Source organism: Prosopis cineraria, unplaced genomic scaffold, assembly GCF_029017545.1.
Source record: "Prosopis cineraria cultivar Desert tree isolate PC_DT_omini unplaced genomic scaffold, ASM2901754v1 PC7, whole genome shotgun sequence".
NCBI lineage: Eukaryota > Viridiplantae > Streptophyta > Magnoliopsida > Fabales > Fabaceae > Prosopis > Prosopis cineraria.
Window position 1 is genome coordinate 25,524,834 of NW_026555338.1, and position 21,687 is coordinate 25,546,520.

Here is a 21,687-nt window from a genome sequence, read left to right on the forward strand (position 1 = left end):
GAGCAGGTCATTAACTTCAAATACGTGTTCTACCAAAGAAAATAATAATATAACAGGATTTGAAGGGCTATCTGAGTACGAGCCCTTTTTTATAAGGCTTATTAGGATCAAACACTCAAATCCGATTACTTTAAAAGAAATTTATTTTTAAAGCCCGAACTTTTATTTAAATAAATTCTTCAAATTTGACCTTCTAAGCTCGGTTTTTATTCTTAACTCTAAGTGTATCTATAGGTCTTCATCGGAGGAATACCTTGTCTCCCCTAAATTGAGCCACAAGGATCCCATCTTTGATATGTTGCACAACAACTTGGTCTTTGAGCCTGAGCCCTTCGATCTTTGGTGTCTCAGTTTTGGACTGGTTACAATATATACTCGCTTTTGACTTTTGACTAATTAGGTGCAATAATTTTTTTTTAATGATTATATTATAGATCAATAGGCTTTAGATTTTCAATGATCCATGGTGCCGAAGGTAATCGGAAGGAAAGGATACGACAACACCAAGGGGTCGTGGATGAGATATAAGAGTAGATTTTTTTTTTAATTATTTTGGATACCATCTAGACAAACAAAACCGAATTAATAGTTAACAAATGGTTAGACTAAGAGATTCCTTTCTTTTCTAAATTTCAAAACAATGATGCTTCACAATAAGTTTAAAATATCAAGTGTTATTGAAAAAAAAATCAAAATATTTTTGCCTTTTTAACTTTTAAAAAAATGTTAGATGGTGATTTTAAATGGTCAAACTAACGGTGTGGTTTAAAAATATTTATTTATTAAAAGTATTGATGAGTCCAAATATGGATTAAGAAAATAAATCTAAGACGGAAAAAAATTAATGCTCCCAAATAAAAAAAAATTGAAAAAAAATATTTTAGATTTTAATAAATATGAAAATATTATATATCAATATAGAATATGAAATGTATAATAAGTCATATTTCTATATGTCATAAAGAGGAATATCATCAAAATATAGAAAAAATATTAGGTAAACTAGGTGCACTACTTTATTTATAATTTGTCCTATCAAAGCATGACATTCATATAGCATTAAATATAAATTAATTTCAATATTAATAAGAGAGAGAGAGAGAGAGAGAGAGAGTACACAAAATTAAATATAAATTTTGTTATAAAATAAAATCAAGTAAAATACTATCACATAAGATTTTATTCAGATGACTTGGGGCATTCTGATTAAACATACTATAAATAATGTAATACATCCAGTTTACTTAAGAATTTCTCTCAAAGTATATGTACTCATAACTCATGTATGCAAGTATATTAATATTCAACATCAATATGGTATATTGAAAAAAAAATAACATATGCTACTTTTTTCTCAAATCATAAGACACTTTTAAGAAGATTTAGTATTTTAAAATATAAGATATTTTGATAATAATAAGATTTTATTAATGATATTTTTTTAATTACCTTATCATTGCATTCTCTCTCTTTAATATTCTTTCATAAATGAAGTATTAAATTAAGAGTATTTTTAAAGTTTATATTTTTATTTTAAAAAAAGTTGCAAAATGTATTTAGTGAGCTTTATTAATATGTGTGATTTTATTTAAAAATATTTTATAATTTAAAACAAATAAAATATAATAGAAAGTTAGTTACTGTTCTTAGCATAAAAAAGATCATACTATGAAAGAATACTTCTTATTAAGGATATTAAATGAGAGTTTAAAGTTTTGGATTTTTTTTGAGAGAATTTTAAATAAGGATTAAGAATGTGATATGATTATTAGCGGGTTTCAAAAAATTTAAAAATTTTAGTTCAGTTTAGAGGGATAAAAGTAAAAATAATTTCAACTATAAAAAGATTAAAATACCCTTTACTTGTTATGCATAATCATTAGTTATTAATTTTTTATTTCACTTGTTAAATTATCAATATCACTTGTAAATTACATTCATTTATCAAATAATTAGTAATATTAGTTTTTAAATTATTAACTTTACTTGTTAATTTATTAATATCAGTTGTAAATTATAAGATTGTCAGTAATTTATAATTGATATTAGTAAATGATAAGACCTGTCTGTAATTTATAACTAATATTAGTAAATTAACAAGTAGAGTTAGCAATTTAATAACTGATATTATTATTTATAATTGAATAATTAATGTTAAATTTTATATAATTATTAACATGTCAACTCATATAATTTATAACTCATGTTAGTAAATTAATAAGTAAAGTAAAAAAATTAATAACTAATTATTTTACATAATAAATAAGATGTACTTTTATTTTTTTACAGTTAAAATTATTTTTATTTTTATTTAAATTAAAATAAAATTTCAGAACTTACTAATAATTATATCACAACTCTCATCCTTATTTGGAATTATCTTTTTTTTTGGAGATATAAAAACATCCATTGATTGGCGCGTGTGTAAGGAAAAGCAGTCAAAAGTACAAGGAAGGGCAGTTGGTTTTCCTATAACTGAGGAGCGTGGCAACATTTTATTTTAATCTACAACTCGCATAATAAGGACAAGCTAATACATGTCCTCATTTCATTGCTCACATAGTTCAAAGCATTGACACTGAGGCTATGATTTTGACTTTTGACAGAACCTTCTGTTAATTGTGCTCCTGTCATATTTATAAGAGTTTGTAGATATGGTGGATCCTGAATGACTACACCACGTATCCGTCAGTAAGACCCAAAAAAAAGAAAAATTATGTCACATAATTTTAAAAAATAAATAAATTATATTAATTGTATTTAAAAATAAAAAAATTAAACTATAATATTTTTTATTAATTATATTAATCAAATTTTTATTAATTATTTTTTATAATTATGAATGATAAAATTATAAAAAATAATTTAAAAAATTTGTAATAAATACCTATTAAAATGTAATTTTATTTATATACAAAAATAAATTAAAAGTAATAGTTTTTTCTATTAATAAAAAAAAGGAAGTACATTATTAGCATCTTGTATCTTAAACTCCTAAAATATATAAAAAAATTTCTCAAATTTTAAATTTTGGATGCCTGAAACTCCATCGTAAAATTAAAAAAAAACAACTGCTATTTTTATAGTTGTAAGGTTTAGTCACACGTTGATATAACATTTATCTAATAGCGACAATTTTTTCAATTTAACAATGAAATTTAAAGTGTTTGAAATTTAAAAGTTGAAAAGAGTTTTTATACATTTTAAAAGTTCAGTGTTTAGAATATTATTTGTGTAATAATTTAAAGTTTAAGATGCTTATTAATCTTGTTTATAAAGAAGATAGAAAAAAATTAATTTTGACACTATTTATAAAATCTTTTATTATTTTTTATGTTTATATTTACCTAAACCCTTATTAATGTCATAAAAATTACTTAAAATTTTCCCTCCTCTCCCCTCTCCCCCAACCAAACATACCCTAAAGCTTAGGCCTTTTCCTTTTATTAAAAAAATTGTGAATAATTTCTGGAGGGAGCGTACTCTTTTCCCTAGGATCATAAATAAAATATACTCTCTTCCATCAAATCTATTTATAATACAGAGAGAGAATAATTTTTTATGTTATCTATAAGGCATATTAATGGCTATTTATTACAATTTTTTTACTTGCATTAACTATCCAAAAAAAATGTTATTTAAATAAAAAAATTAATCATTTGACCATTATAGTTTTAACCTAATCATAACTCAATCCTTTAATTTTGACTCGTTATAATTCAATCCTTAAAGTTTTGACTTGATTGTAAATCAGTTCCTGAACTTTACCTTTTATAATTTAGTCTCTTAAATTTTAACCTCTTAAATGTTAATCCTTATATTTTAAATAATAAAACTATAAAGATTAAAAATATTTTTAAAATTTTAATATTTATAATATTTATAAAGATTAAAAGGGTTTAATAATTTAAAATATTAGTAATAAATTTTAAAATATTTTTAATATTTAAAATTTTATTTTTAAAATAAAGAGACCAATATTTAAGAAGTTGAAATTTAGGGACTAAATTGCAAGAGATAAAGTTTAATAATTGATTTATAACTGAGTCAAAACTTTAGGAGTTGAGTTATAATGAATCAAAGTATAAGGATTGAGTTACAACTAAGTTAAAATTACAAGGATCAAATAATTAATTTTTTCTAATATAAATAAATATACATATTTAATGGAAATAAATTTAGAAATTTATGAAATTTTTATAAAAAAATAATAAATTTTAAAATTTTCTTCCCGTTGAGTAAAATATATTAAAAAGGATTTATAAATAAAATGATAAAAAATATTATATATGATAGACATACAAATAAATCAAGTCCAGAATTCATACAAGCATCTTGCTTGTTTAGCTTAGAAATATAATTTCTAAATAAAAGATAACGTTATTCTCACGATAAACATGAAATCAAAACATTAAATATAATTATATTGAATATATTATAAATATTAATATTAATATGTGTGTGTTTGTGTGTGTGTAATTCACATTTTCTGCATCAATTTTTCTTTTTGAACGAATCTTAATGTTCATGAGTTTATTTGATATAGGAACAGTAATATTTTTGTTGAAATATTTTAAATGTTAATTATAAGATATTTCACTTAATTGTCTCATGTATAATTTGTACAAGGTAGAGGAGCCAGTCTAGTTTCTAAATATTCCCTTCCAACTACAATATAAGAATCTTTTAAAAATTTTGCTTGGTGTAAAATATAAGATCTTAAATAAATTTTATAATTATTTTTTTAACTATATCCTACTTCATGTATTATCTTTTTTTAAAAAAATGATGCATTAAAATTTAATCGTCATTATCAAAACACTTATTTAAGATATTTAATGAGAATAAAATTAAAAAGATGTATATTTTTTTTATAAAATTAAGATTTTAACTAATATTTTTTAAGATTTATAAATTAATTATTAATATTTTATATTTTTGCACTGAGGGAGTAAGATAAAGTTATTCTCACGTTGCTTTGACCGAATCCAATAAATTTGCAAACTTGCATTAATTAATCTTGTTTGTCATGATTCATTGGGTAAAATACTCCTATCTAAATAACAGCAATAGGTTATAAGGGATCGAAAAGTCAAAAGGAAATATATATTTTATTGTTATCATTTGCAAGACAATCAGATAAATTTTTTTTGGCCTGAGACAATCAGATAATTAATTGTTAACAAATTTTGAAATACTCGAAGAAAGATACCGGATTAAAAAGCAATTTGACTTTTAAAGTATTGATCTAAAATTGCCTACAATCTTAAACTTATTTTTTATACAATCATGTCACTCAACTTTTAAAAACAATATAATATAACTTTACTATCAATAAAAATTAAATTTAATCATTAATTAACTAAAAAATGATATAAAAGAACTGAGAAAGTTACATAAAATGATCAAGAAAATTATAAAAAAGAACCCAAAAATTATAAATAAGGATTCAAAAAATTATAGAAAAGAGTTCACAAAATTTCTTAGGCCATGTTTGGTATGCAAGAATCATTCAAAAAGAATTAAAAATGAAAATGAAATCCTAAGGAAGACAAGTTTGGTACATTTGAATTGTAATTCTTGGAAATCCAGATTCAAGAAAATTTCCTTGAATTAGATTCCATCACAATGAGGATGGAATCAGTCAGATTCCATGAAATTAATCTTTTCAGACCACCATGTCTTCCATCTTATCTCTGCCTTTTTTTTCCTCTTGTTTTGTTTGCTCTAAAATCTTCCTTTGCTAACATCGGTGTCGTCTCCCCCAGAGATGATGGAATTTCTTCAAACAATAATGAGTATTCTGGTTCTGACATTGAGAAATCGAACACTTGCTCCCAATCTGGCATATTGAATCCAAAGTAATCCTCCTTTGGCATGTCGAACCTAAAATAATCCTCTTTCTCTTAATTCACCTTCACACTCCCGGAATACATCTTCCACTTCGACTGCCTCCGCCTTGCTTTCTTTCTCTGATTCTCATGCCCTTTGCAGCTTAGTCTCTTCACTGCAATTGCTTTTGAATTGCAGAACTGACATAGGAGATGATAGACAGTGTGATTTGTCGTCAGAATTGTAGTCAGAGCCGAACGCTTCTGACTTTACCACCATATTCATTTTCATCTTCACCGCCACCTCTGCTTCGTCGGGCTTTTCTCTCAGCGTAGGGGTCATGAAGTTTGTCAATGCATCCGGCCCACGTATCTTAATCACTACATTATCATAAACTATAACCTTGAAGCACCCAACTCCAACAATGGAGGTGAAGGAAGCTTGCAGGGACTTGTAGTCGTGGACAGGGCCTAACTAGTTGAGGCAGGTGTCATTGTCTATCATGGCGGTGCTCACCTAAGTTTGGGCATCGCTCATCTGCATGCAGGATGTAGACCTGCAAAGGTGCTTGAGCTCGTGGAGGCTCTTGGGCACCGACCACCGCCCACGACGTCTCTCCCCCTTCTCTCTCTTTCCCTCCTCTCTCTCCACATAGCTGAACTGTCGAGGTTGTGGGTAGTAGGAGAAGAGGTGTGGTGGGACTTTTTTCTAGCAAGGGGGTATTTTGGTGTTTTGATTATTTCAAATACATATAATTATTAAAATTATATCAGGATTCCATACTCACACTAAACAAACTTTTATAACCCAATTCAATTCCAATTCTAATTTCAATTCCAATTCTATTAAAAACTCTTCCATCATACTAAATGAGACCTTAATCTTTTTATATAACTTTTTTTGTGTTTTTTTGAAGTAATAGTTAAAGTTAACTTTCATTAATAATATGAGTTATATGGTGTCATTTTTTAAAGTTAAAAAAAATATTGTATAAAAAATAAATTTAGGATCCCAATGTTACTAACCTTATAGTTTAACAGTGAACTTTTTATTTAACCCAAAAATATAGAGCTAGGAATTTACAAGACGTGAGCCTATCCATTCAAGACCCCAAGCAATTTGCAAAACTAGAAATGGATAAACACGTGGAATTTGAAAAATTATAAGTTTTCTATATTCTAATCATTTGATATTGACATGTTTGATCCAATTAATGCATTTTTTTCTGAGTTGATTGTCTAATCTTATCTCGTGTCTTGTGAGTGATATAGCGTGTTTTGGGGTAAAAAGAACCAAAGCACATCAACGAAAGGATTAGTTTAGAGGATAAAACACTATTTAAAGCACCAGGTCAAAGAATACCCGAGCAACAATAATCTACAAGCATCAAGAAAAATTAAAACTATCAGGAACAACTTTAAATTGACCGGAAAAGAATTCTTGCATGCATCGAGAAGGTACCTACAGGCTGACACTAAAGAAACAATTATCAAACTTATCAACAAAAATTAAAACTATAAAATCTATAATAATTAGGTAAACTACATATATCGATGAAAATGTTAAACTAAAAACTCAAACGTAATTTGCTAACACAATAGTAAAAATTAACTAAATCAAACAATTGCGCTGTTCCTGACAACAACGCCGAAAACTTGTTCACCACCAACCATCATTGCAATTTCATAGGTCAACACAAGTATAGATTATTCCAAAGATATTGTTCCTATGGAGGTTTAAGCAAAAGAGGGTTAAAAATTTGTTATTTAGCTTTGAATTAAATTGAGTAAAATTAAATGAAAAGTTTATGTTAAGGTATGAAAATTGGATTAAAAAGTGTTTTCAAGCAAGTAAATTGACAGAAACTTTAATTTTAAGAAGTGACAACCTAGGATTATATTTTCTCTTTGTATTTCACAAAACTTAAATTAATTTCTCAAAACAATTTTTAATAAAAATAAGTGTTAGTATAATATTCTAATACTTAAAAAAGCTTTCTCAAGTCAAAATTAAGTATTTTTACAGACATTAAAAATTCTCAATGTCTTGAAAATAATTAATGAAAACATGCATGAAGCTTCAATTTTAATTTGACTATGAAGAGTTGATAAAATGTTTCTATTTTAACAACAAAACTATTCATTTATCTTTGTAAATTTCAAGTCCTATGCTATTTTATCCAAGTTAGCTTTTTTAAACACAACTTACATAAAATAATTCAAATGGTGGCCAAACACTTAGAAGCATTAAGTATAGGATAATATATATATATATATCATTAACTATAAAAAACAGAAGTAATTAAGTCTTAATACATGCAAAGATTTGCAATAATCTTAGAACAAGTAAAATAGCTACTCATGTTCAAAAAAGAGCAACAAACATCAAATTGTTTAGCGCCCATATCAGAAACACAAAGAGAAAAAGGAAAAGAAGCAAAAAACTAAAGCAAATTCACTTGAATCTTTTCAAAATTTTCATTTCTTAGTCAAATATCCCTCAAAAACCTAAAATCCTAATAGAGGTAGCCTTTAAGAATGTTTGAAAATTGTGCGTGTGTTGCTAGAGGCGTAGAAATGAGCTTGTGTAGGCCTAATTTCTATTTTGTAGCTCAAAATGCTCGGTAGCATTTAAGTTGTACACTGCGGCATGTTGTCATTATGCCGTGGCACGTGTGTAAAATTGTGATGTGTGTCGTGGCATTTTGTACTTGCACCACGATGCATGCATAGTTCCTGAAAACCACTTTTATGTGCCACATTGATAAGTCAAATTTGTTATATTATTTTATTGCTTTAATTTTTGACTTTCAGAATTATTTTGGGGTTTTGAGGCAAAATTGTGGCCTTTAAAGCAATTGGGAAATTTCTATAACTTTTCATATTTTGGGGCAAAATTATAATTTTTGAAAGCTTCAGGTTAATTCTATAAATTTTGAAATTATTAATTTAAAAAAAATGAAAATTTAATAATTTTTTCTAAGTCAGTTCTTCTCTAATCACATTAGTTTAATTTGAGTTCATCTTTTTTAGTTTGTGAATAATTCACTATTTCATTCATTATTTAATACCCTAGTTATACTTCCTAGTTACTGTCAAAGTGTATTCGATTAGGTTTTCTTAATCCAAAAATTAAGATAAATTAATCACAACTATTTCCCACTAATCCTCTTCCATATTTCCACTTCAAATCATGTTTCCATTTTTTAACCTAAAATGGATGAATTTAAATTAGTGCATTAATTTTGTTCTACATTTATGCTAATAGGACAATTGACTATGTAAGTGAAGGGGATCCGAAATTGACTTTTTGACTATAAGAGGATGAAATCTCAACCCTTTATTGAGATCATGGTTCATTTGACAATGGATGAACATGCTAAAATTTAAGGGAATCATAAGAGGGCAAAGAAGACATAAAATTTCACAGATTTTAGTTTTAATTTATTTAATTCAAGCATTTTATTTTTAGGTTACATTTGTAGCTCATAATTTAATGGTGCAAATTTTCACCTTGTTCCACACTCATCCATTTTAGCCCTCAATTTCTCTCCAAAAAAAATCTGTAAATAAAAGGTTAAGGGGAAGCCTCATAGGGAGCCACTTGTCACCCCCCAGTACTGAGGGTGTGACTGACATGAAATATAAGATAAACTCACATTTTAAAAGCATTAATTAATCAGAGATTAAACTAAATATCGATATACAATTTATAAAGTTCATAAAGTTTTAAATATTTTGTAAAAATTTTGGCAAACCTCTCCTATAACTTAGACCTCCCTAAATTCTTACAGTAACGAAACTAGTCAATTAATCCAGCAAATGAAACTAGCTTCACATTAGCAAATTATACATCATCAAAATAAAATTAGGACCTAATTATGATATACGTGGAGCACTAAATCACAATTTCATAATATAAAATATATTTACATTAAAAGTAACTAACACATGCTTCCACGGAAAAAAAAATTATGTCTCTTAGTGATCAGCAGGAGGTGCTGGGTCAATTTTAATATTTGAGATCAAAGAAAATGTTTTCGGTGAGTAGCATCCCAACTCACAGTTGAAGGAAATAATGAAAAGTAATCAATGAGCCAATTATAAATTTATAAAAATAATCAATTGAAAATGATATAAACCAAGAAAACATAAATACAAATGAAATTATTAAAATTTCTAATTCTAAATTATTAAATTTCTACACATGGTTAAACATCTTGAGATATATATATATATATATATATATTACTCAGTATAAAATTCACATATAGTAAAAAAAAATAGTAGTTTGCTTCCTGAAATTAAATTTAAAGAAAATAAAATCACTTCTTCAGCAGGATTTAATCAAAACGATTAACAAGTATAAATACACAGTCCACGAGGGTAAGTAATATATTTGATGTGGCAAGAATCGACGAAAATATGCGCAAGCATAAAGCTCACGAATAACAAGCATAAATCATATCCACGAAACTACATCCTCCATTTCACATGTATTGGTCAGTACATGGGGCTAATATCTTCAATACACCCTGCTAACTAAGTGTACCATGGTGTGCTAAGGTTTAATGGATCTGTCGTTAGCATCCAACATTCTAAACTCAATTTCTTTAATTAAAATCAAGCATACATGGAGTTGAAAAATAATTTATTTTTTTTATTTCAAAATATACGATTTAGTTGTTATCTTTCATTCACATACTCATTTTCATATCCTCCATGCCCAAGTTGTTGTATTAAAAATTTTCATATCAAGCATAAAATTAAACAATTAATTTTTTTTAAGTAATACCGTTTTTTGTAAATCAGCTTCAATTATTATTTATCAATAACACAAATCATCAGTAAAATTAGGATGTCATCATTAACAAAATAATTATTATAAAAAAAATTGACTAGAATGTTTAATAATATTAAAATTTAAATATAGAAATTACCACTTGCCGAAAATTCATTGGAGACATTACCTATTAATCTAAGAATATTTTAATAATTTCAAAACTTATTTCACTTCAATTTTTTACTTAATTTTAAGGGTGTGGTTAATTTTTCCTTCTTAAATGCGTTGATGGCCGAAGGAAAAATCAAAGAGCAACACTCAGGACGCTCAGGACCGCTGCCACGCACTCCACGGCAACAGAGATAACAGAGCAAGAAAAAGAAACCGAACCAGTGATGGAGAATGCAAGGAGGACGCTGATAGAAGAAGAAAGAGAGAGGGGAAGACTTGACCGGAGGCACAGTAACGAGAGACCACCGGAAAAAATCGAAGAGAACCGAGGGGGATAGCAACGGCGAACAGATTGAGTCGAAGGATCTCGAGTTTTTTTTCCCCCCGTCCTGGTGCGTGGTCTGATCGAGAGAGGAGAATAAAAATATAAACATTAAAAAATTACAAAAATTATAAAAAAAGACACAATATTTTTCTTTAATAATATAAAAGATACGGGCACTTTGATAATTTTTTTAAAATTTTAAACTAAGTAAAATTAATTCACTGCTCAACAAATTTTAAATTCTGGACCTTTATATAAGTTAGTAGCATGAGGTTCACTGAGTCACTACTCTCCAATTACCATAAAACTAATTTAAATAAAACATAAATTGAGAGAAATTTTTTTATTTAATTTAAAATGTATAATCATCACACGACCACACTCTTTTTCTACACCCATTTTCTCTCCTTTTTCTTTTTTTTTTCTTCATTTTCTTTTCATTTTTCACTGTTCATTAATTTTTTTCAGATTTTAGGACGTCATTTCCACTCACACACTTTAATTCATTCACACTAATCTCTAATTTCTCATGGCTGAAATGATCAATTTAGTTTATGAGATTTTAGAAGTAATTTTCATAAAGAACTAAGTTTTTATGCCCTTTTGGGTGTGGTGAAACTCTTGAGATTATTGGATTATTTGGAATGTTTTCACTCTTCTCTTTAACTGAGTTTATTTAATAACTTTGCTCTATTTAAATTTTATAATGTTACTGAATTTTGAATTTGTGTAGTATTTTCAATTACTAAAGGTTAATCATTTCCTTGAGTTATTGTGCCATCCTTTGATGTTATTTTATTGTTCTTTTGATTCCTTTGAATATTTAAATTTTATCCTCTTAATTCACACAAGTGAGTCATAATTATGTATTTTGTGTGAATTAAAGAGTGCGATATTTTTCCAATTGGACTAGATTAAGTCATTGCTGGGCAAAGGTGTAACTTAAGGAATTAATTAGACTTATTAGGTGGGACTTTACCATACTTAATTTTCTAGAATTCTAGTAAATTTTAAGTGTAAGTTTGGGAATTCTACAAATTTTGAACCTAATTAAAGAGTGAAAGCTAGTCATTATTTTATTGCCAAAGATAGAGAAACTACACCTTAAAGGGGCTGTATTTTTATCATTTCAATTTTCATATCTTATTTCTTGTTCTTTCCAATTTTAGCATGTTTATTTTCTTTAATTAAGAAAATAAAAAAACAATTTATATTCTAACATTTTCAATTTAAGTCTTTTAATTTTAGGCAATTTAACCTTACATATTTGCTTGTTTCTTTTAATTTAAATCTTTTCCTTATACCTTGGCATTTTAAGACCTCCTTGAGAGATCGATTTAGGATGGCTACTACACTTCATTAGTAGTTTAACTTAGAATTAAATTTGAAGCCTAGGCAACTAGGCTATGTCATGCCGCGACATACTGCTTATGTGTCACAGTACATGGCACAGAAAGCTTAATTTTCATTTGTGGTCTACTTTTGACTACCTTTATATTTTCAAATATATTCTCAAGCATTATTTGGCTATCCATTATCACAATTACCCATTAGAAGTCACCTAAAATAATGGGCATAACTCTTACATTTTTTTTAAAGATTAAATCAAGGAAAGATTCTTTATAAAAATTGCTAATAAATTCTATCATCAAGGCTAAAGTCAATCAAAGCCCGTTTTCTTATATTTAAACTTAAAATATTCATAGTTGAACCAAATAGTATATGAAAATGTAGGAAAATATATTGAATTGGCATCAATTTCAATATGTTGTTAGAGAGTATCTTTAAGTGTTTTAGAAGTTTGAAAAACTTGAAATCCGATTTATGTAATTTTACAAACTATGTAAGTATCTTGATTTAATTCCATGATCACCTTGGTTTTGGAGTTAACTGGGATTAGGAAGGGTAACCTTATATTGAGTCTCTCTAATGAGTCTCTCCTCATGCAAATTAGCAACAGGTCATGCTTAAGCATTGACAAGAATGAATATAGTGGGCGCAAGATTAGCATAGTCAATCCCTATACCATCATGGAGGCTTTTATATACAAGGCATTCACTCAACTATTCATGAATGAATCCTCATATTGCAGATGAAACCATCACTAGTTTCTTGAAAAAGTTCCTATTGTTCATATCTTAAAACAAAGCTCTATATTTATAGCCATAAAGTGATTTATATATGAAAGGAAAAGAGAAAGATAATCAAGAAATGAAAACAAAGTGGGCGTGTGAGCACAAGGAGTGAATGGAGCCCCCAAAATGTTGTCATGCTTGTCAAAATCCTCAACAATTACTAGAAAGATATGGTAAAAGAGGTAGATGAGAAACTCCTAAAAAGAAGGTGTAGAAAATGCAAAGCTGGTGAAAAGAGATAGAAACTTCAATGGCTTTACTAGACTGAACCAAATTTTTTGGTCATGTTATTGAATACCAAGTATATTAAGAGGGGAAGCGATATATAGGAGAGACGGTCAAACTCACAACACACAACTAGTGGGGAGAGGGTCAGAGAGAGAGAGAGAAAGAGGGGTATATTGCATGCATTCTTTTAATTAGGTCCCATAATTCAGAATAAAGTAACGAATTGGTTCAATTTAACTATTGGTGTTGGACACTTTATTTTAAATACTTAATGATTTATTTTACATCATCCATGGTATAGGATACTAAATACTATTCAAAAAATAATTAGTAACTAAATTTACACCTTTATCCTTTTTAGTTTTAGTTTATACATTTAGTTCAATCACTTTATGTAATGATGCTGATATGGACTTATTCCTTTCCCATGTCTCCTTCCATGTGACATAACACTTTTGCCCCTTCTCTAATTTTTATTAGATTAAGGGTTATTTTTGCCTATAAATTGTATGTAAAAATTTACAAATGATCTTAAACTCAACTATAGGTTATTTATACCCCTAAATAGCTAAGATTTTTAAATTCATCACCTTGTCATTTAGACCGTCAATTTTTCCCTTTAATGGGGCCTACATTCAAATTTTTTAAATATTTTTTAATATAAAATATTACATTGTGAGTCCCACTAATATTTTTTATATTTTCAGAAATTCTTTTCATGAAGTTGAATGTCTGATGAAGCTGCTTTGATTTCTTCTTTTTATAATAGTATTAGTTGCTTTGACTTATTATTTTTATATTCTCCAAAAAAACACTCTCTTTACCATCGAAACGAACTTGAACATCTCATGAAGTTGAATACAGAGGCATTCACAACAAGTCTAAATCCTCCTTAAAAGTTATTCATCACATCAGGGCCAAGAAGAGAAGAAGACAGTATCTCACTTAAAAGCTCATAGTTTTAATTCGGGTTCATTGCAAGAAGGAATTGGAGAGGGCGCTGGTGAGGATTTTGGGAACGCTGTTCATCGTGCTTGAAACAATAGGAATGCTAGTCAATAGCTGTGGTATCACTAGTGTTCTATTACTTAAGGTAGTAATTAAGGATTGAGGATGACGACATGTTTCTTGAAAGGTCTCTTTTTCTTAGAACCAAATTTCATGCCTTCATCGAAACTTGCAATAGTGATACTATTCTTGACTTGCCATTCATGTGCAACAAGAGGAGGGAGAGACAGAGGATGTAGAAAGAGATGAGGGAGAAAGAGGATGGATAGATAGGTTTACGGAGAAGGAAGTTTAGACTTTAGACCAGTTTTGCAATGAAGTCTTTGGTAGAGAGGATGGTGTTGAGGCTAAGGGAGAGGGTGGTTTGGACTAGCTAGTAAGGGTCTTATTAGATGGTGGAGGTATAACATCTCGAATTTTTAATCCTTGCATTAATACTGACTAGGGAATGAATTAGTGATTTAATGTGAGATTAAAATTTTAGATAATGAAGTATTAGATTAACTCATTGAGATGTTATATGAACAGATATGAGCAAAAGAACGTCGTCCCGAAGCAGAGTGTATGAGCCCATAAGGATTTTCCTTATTGTATCACTCGCTGTGGTTAAGGATGGGTGCGTCACGGTACATGGTGCAAAATTCTAGTTAATAAGTTTATGTGCTAGCTCATGAAATAGAAGAGAAAAGAAAAAAAAAGGAGGTCTAGTATGGAAAAGAAAGGGAGGCTCTGCTAGGGCAACAAGTTTTGAGAGAAAGGATGACGTTTCTAACCTGTTACTTATCGAGTAAGCCTTATACTATCTTAATCTTTAATTCTATCATATTTTTTTAGTTTATACTATTGAGAAATTGAATTCAGAAGTTTTAAGAAGGTGATTTTTTATCCTATAGTAGTAGAAAGGTCATTTGGGACTAAATTAATACTTTATGTCTAGTTTGAGTTGAAACGATTAAGTTTTAAATCTATAAGTACAATTTGACCTAATCTAGAGAGAGTAGTGAGAGAGAATAATTGTGAGGAAGTTGATGTTTGTCGTAAGTGATAATTGGTCATAATACAGATGAGTGGAAATGAACAAGGGCAATGATAGTGAATTAGGTGCTAAATTGCTATAATTGACACTTTTGTCAACAGAGTAATTGACTATGGATGCCTAAATTGTGTAGATTCTTATGTACAACGAGTTGCATAGCTAAAAAAACTCGAATACGGTTGTGGCACACAGGTAACCCTTTCTATTGAACAAATGGTTTGAGGTAATCATATACTTTCTTATGTTTGTTAGCTCATATAACTGTGTAGAAGTAAATGTAATACTATTTTATAAGGTTTTATGCATGCTATTTTATAAGGTTTTATGCATGAGTTTACTATAAAACAAGTTTAGCGTGTGTGTGTGTGAGTGAAAGAGTAGTGAAATCTATGTGAAAAGCATGATCATAGAGGGTAAAAGTTTACCCAGTGTTTGTGTGAATGTGTGTATAAAGGTGTGAGTAAATAAATCCACATGATCAGTCTAGCTTCATGGAACATCTAGTCCAGTATCATACGGGCTGGTACTAAAGGTAATTCGATACAGTATTATATTGAAACTGTTATCATGGAACATTCAGGCAGTTTGACAACTCTCTAATGCTCATTAGGGTGCAGTTAGGAGTTAACAATGCCTTTATCACAAGTGTGTGAGAGGAAGGAAACCATAAGCTGTAGGTGGGATAGATTATCTTACTTTTAGCCGGATGTTTCTACCATTGAAAGTACACTCAGGTCAATATGTAATTGATCCATCAGAGCCAATGATTTTGTCTTAAGGAGCTTTGGAGGCTAGGTGGATAGATGATCATACTAGTATTGTGATTGTCGAAACATGTTGAGAAGAGAAGAGCTCTATGTTTACTTTCGATACGTATATATATATATGCTATTACTTTGGTTTGTTACTTTAGCATAGTTATTTATGTTAATGGATATTAAATGAGCTACATTGATTGCTAAGATTTTGATCCCACCCATGATTATTTACATTTTCAGGTTCTGATAGTAATAGTGTGAAAAGGAAGGAACTGGGTTGAAAATAGAGATTTCTTGATAAAGCCTTATAAAAATTGGTGTAATGAATTTGTATATAAGCAATGGTAAATGTGTATATAAGTTATCATAAGAAACGTGTGCATTTACTGTAAATTTTTATGGTGTTTGGTGTTTTGATTCCCTAGCCCTGTGTATATAAGCGTATATAATGAAATGATAGTGTGGGCTAATGGATAGATGATAATGTGTGTGAAAATGGTGAATAGGGCATATGTAAGTGAAATTGGCCATGTGTATAAATGAGATTGGAAAATGAAAATTTGCCCCAATTATGTGTAATGGGTAGTTTACAAGCCAATTATATGTATGTGTGTTATATTATATATATATAATTTATCAATCAGGTGTACATTATCTATTTGGATGTAGTCAAGGCCCTAAAAGTGGCCAATGACTTGTAGTTTTGATTGGTGATGATACTTGAATGTCTAACTTTTGAATGGAATATTAGATTGAAACGAAGCCAATGTCATTAGTTAGATTTTGAAAGAAGCTTTGTGTAACACCCTCAAATTTACAAACCGATTTTTCGCAAATTATTAATTCAAGAAATCATTTTTTTTTCATTGAACCCTTATCATACCCTTATCATGGTAGAAAAATTTCTACCATGATACATCCAAGACAATATACCACAGGTCTTAAAATATCTCAAAAAGTAATTAGAACCATGAGGGACAGACAGGATCCTCATGGCATGATATTTAAATCAGGTCATGAATCAAGAGGGACAGATATAATCCTCTTGGTCATATAAATACTTTTAATAAAAAGGATTAGAGTTTACACGCTCCATAGACAAGATATGTCCTAAGTTGGCACAAGATACATTGTATAATCCAAAATAAGAGGCAACGTAAAAGATGGTGTCTCATACACCATAATTACACCTCTGGTGCTTTCTCGGCCGGATTCGCTCCTGTAAAAATATTAACCACGGGGAATGAGACTTAAAAGTCCCAGTAACCAAAAATTAATATGTAATGATGCATGCGGATGTAACTAATCATGCGATTGCTAAGTGGGCACACAAAACATTTAACCGAACAATATTTTCAAACAAACCGAACAAGTATTTAATTGCATGACTGCACCTTATATCCTCCTTTCACCATGCTCGGACGCCAAATCACCCGGCCAAAGGTGAGTTGGACCAAGCGACACGCCACTCATTGGGTCCAATGAGGGCTTACCACGTGGTAATAATTAACCGAACAGAAATTCCCATTAACACCATACATTAAAATACCCTGACAAGTCATGCATCATTCAAATATCCAAACAGGAATATATCCGAACAATAATATCTCATCATGATAAATAAAAATAAATTTTTAACCCACTTGGCAATAATTTCAAACAAGTATATACAGTATTTATTTTCAATAATTCATAATTTTTCCAAACAACAAAACAACACATAACCATTCACAAACACACTCATCACAACACATTAATAATGGTTACCTTGTGTCTTGAATAACAAGTTCCCCTTCACAACTCCTTTTTCACCACTATCTTTGTCAATATAATCTACATAATTATTTCACAATACTATATATTAATTTTACATTAAAATAAATAACTCTAATTTAAAGAGTTAGAAAGTCTTAAATCTATAGTCCATATTAACACTAATTTAAGATTTATGCCTCATTTAACTTCCCAAATTCTTTTCTAAAATTCTCGTACCCTAATGAACTATTTTTTTTATCCTCAATTCACTTCTAGTATCACAATTTCATCCTTCTACATTCTAAAAATTCATCCAAAAATAAATTAAAAATTTTAGAATTATCCTGAAGCCTCAAATCACCTTTCTATAACCTCAAAAATACCTATTCATACTTAAATAAATATTTAATAATCATAGGTTTATCCCTACGTCTCAGATTCCACATAAATTCAACCATATAGATCTAGATTTTAACTCAAAAATTCTTAAACATGAGTTTCAACCTCAAGAAAATATTCTATAATATTTATTATATCCCTAAGAATTTTAACCTATATTTTTAATCCATCATATCATCAGATTAACTATCCTATAGAAAAATCCTAATCAAAATATTTACTCTATCCTACAAAATAATCATATCACTAGAAAGCTAATATTATTTAGAAAATAACTATAAAATTAATTTTGTAATTAAATAAATTTTTAAATGCTAATCTAAACAGGAAAGTTAGAACATACCTGAAGAAAAAGAAAATAATCCCCCCTTGTGAGAAAACGCCGAGCAACGTGAGAGGAAGAGAGAAAAATAATATAAAAATGGGATTGTGAGTCCCAAAATTATATTAAAAAAAACTATAGGTTTGAATTTAATTATTCAAACCTTTGGGCCAAAAGTTGCAATTTTCTCTAAATTGCATCTTAGCCTCTCATGCTTCCTAATGCACACACCCCCTCCTTTTTATACATGAAGGCACCTCTTCTCTTCCCTCATCTAACCAATGTGGGACTTAGAAACAACAACCTTCCACCCCTTTTTTTTGTTCCTTCTACCTTTTCTCTTTTTTTTTTCAACACATACATAAAAAAAAATATTTATGTATTATATCTTAACTAAATATTGCTTATGTGGTTTTAAATTTAAATTTTTAAATTCATAATTAAATACCTAACCATAATATTATTTCTAAATAACCTCAAATAATATAAATTCCTATTATTATCATTTTTTTTCTCAAAACCTAAATTCCACAATTTCTTTATTATATAAAAAATCAGGATGTTACAATTCTCCCCTCCTTTTAGAAATTTTGTCCTCAAAATTTAATAGATAAGCATAGAAACTATGTACCTAAGCAAATAAATGTGGATAATCTCGCCTCATACTCTCCTCGGTTTCCCAAGTAGCATCACCTAGGGCTCCACCCTTCCAAATCACCTTCACGAGTCGGATGGTCTTATTGCGTAGTTGTTTGTCCTTAAAGTCCTCAATTCGCTCCGGTTCGGATCTAAAGGTCAAATTCTCCCTCAATTCTACTTCTTCAGGTTCAATAACATGGGAGGGATCCGGGTTGTACTTCTTCAACTGTGATACGTGGAACACATTATGGATACCTGCAATCTGTGGAGGTAATGCAACTCTATATGCAGTAGATCCAATTCGCTCCAAGATCTCATACGGGCCCATAAATCTAGGTGTCAACTTTTTGCCTTAATGGATCTACCAATGCCTGTCACTGGAGAAACCTTCAAAAATACATGATCTCCTACTTCAAACTCTAACGGCCGTCTCCTCTTATCAGCATAGCTCTTCTGTCGGCTCTGAGCGGTTAGCAATTTTTGCTTAATCATTGCAATCTTCTGGGTGGTTTGCTCTACAATTTCTGGACCAATGATACTCCTCTCACTTAATTCTGTCCAACACAAAGGCGATCTACACTTCCTTCCATACAAGGCCTCATAAGGCGCCATCCCAATACTAGAATGATAGCTGTTATTATAAGCAAATTCAGCTAATGGCAAATGATTATCCCAACTACCTGGTAGTTCAATGGCACAAGCTCTCAACATGTCCTCCAAAGTCTGGATCGTCCTCTCTGTTTGTCCATCTGTTTGGGGGTGGTATGCGGTGCTAAAACTCAGTCTGGTACCCATAGCCTTCTGTAGCGCACCCCAAAAGTTTGAAGTGAACCTTGGGTCACGATCTGACACAATTCTAGAGGGTATACCATGAAGTCTAACTATCTCCTTAATGTATATCTCAGCAAATTTCTCTAATGTAGAGGTAAACTTGATCGCCAAAAAGTGAGCTGATTTGGTGAGTCGGTCTACTATCACCCAAATAGCATCCTTACTCGAGGGTGTTCTTGGCAGTCCAGTGATGAAATCCATAGAAATATCATCCCATTTCCACTTTGGAATATCTAACGGTTGCAGTGTTCCAGCTGGCTTCTGATGTTCTATCTTTATCTTCTGACACGTTAAACATCTAGAAACAAATTCAGTTACATCTTTCTTCATTCCTGGCCACCACCAACCTCGCTTCAAATCATGGTACATTTTAGTTATACCGGGATGAATTGTATATTTGCTCCTATGAGCTTCTTCTAAAAGGATATTCCTCAATCTTGGATCATTAGGTACACAAACTCTACCTTTATACTTCATCACTGTGTCCTCAGAGATGGTAAAATTTGGGGCCTTACCTACCACTATCTCCTTCCTTATATTCCTTAAGTAGTCATCACTCTGCTGTGAGACTCTGAGATCTTCCCAGAATTTGCTCTCAAAGTCTGCTACCTGGAGTGCGGCCATTTGATGTTCAATCACATCCACTGGAACATCATGAAAACTGTTCCATAAATGATATTCATGAACCATCAAATGTGCAGCATGAATAGTCTTCCTACTTAAGGCGTCAGCTACCACGTTAGCCTTACCCGGATGGTAATGTAATTCAAAGTCATAATCCTTCAAAAATTCCATCCATCGTCGCTGCCTCATATTAAGCTCTTTCTGATCAAATAAATACTTCAGGCTCTTATGGTCACTGAAGATTTGAAACTTAGATCCATACAAGTAGTGTCTCCATATCTTCAGAGCAAACACAACTGCAGCCAACTCCAAGTCATGAGTAGGGTAGGGTAATTTTCCTCGTGTGGCCTCAACTGTCTAGAGGAATAGGCAACCACTCGGTCATTTGCATCAAAACACATCCTAAACCCTTTAAAGAAGCATCAGTGTACAGAGTGTACGGCACCACAGGGTTAGGAATAGTCAATACTGGAGTAGTGGTTAACCTCTTTTTCAATTCTTGGAAAGCAGCTTCACATTTGTCAGTCCAAATAAATGGGGCATCCTTCTTAGTCAGCTTAGTTAAGGGCATCGCAATTTGCAAAATCCCTTAATAAAGCGACGATAATAACCTGCTAAACCTAAAAAGCTTCGTATCTCTGTAACAGATTTTGGCTGTTCCCACTTCATCACTGCATCAATCTTGCTAGGATCCACCGCAACTCCGTCTCTGGACACAACATGGCCCAAAAACTTTACTTCTTGGAGCCAAAATTCACACTTGTTTAATTTGGCATAAAGCTTATGTTCCCTCAAAACTTGCAAGACGATTCTTAAATGTTCACCATGAGCCTCCTCATCCT

The 21,687-nt window shown here is 30.1% G+C and overlaps 1 long non-coding RNA gene across 1 annotated transcript; it reads right to left on the bottom strand.

Annotated features, from left to right (window-relative positions):
* Positions 1–17,296: 17,296 nt before the first annotated feature.
* On the bottom strand, positions 17,297–19,065 carry LOC129316391 (uncharacterized). Its single transcript, XR_008594786.1, has 3 exons — positions 18,773–19,065; positions 18,043–18,108; positions 17,297–17,494 (listed from the first exon to the last, which is right to left on the bottom strand). It is a non-coding gene; the product is annotated as an uncharacterized LOC129316391 (long non-coding RNA).
* Between the last annotated feature and the right edge of the window lie 2,622 nt (positions 19,066–21,687).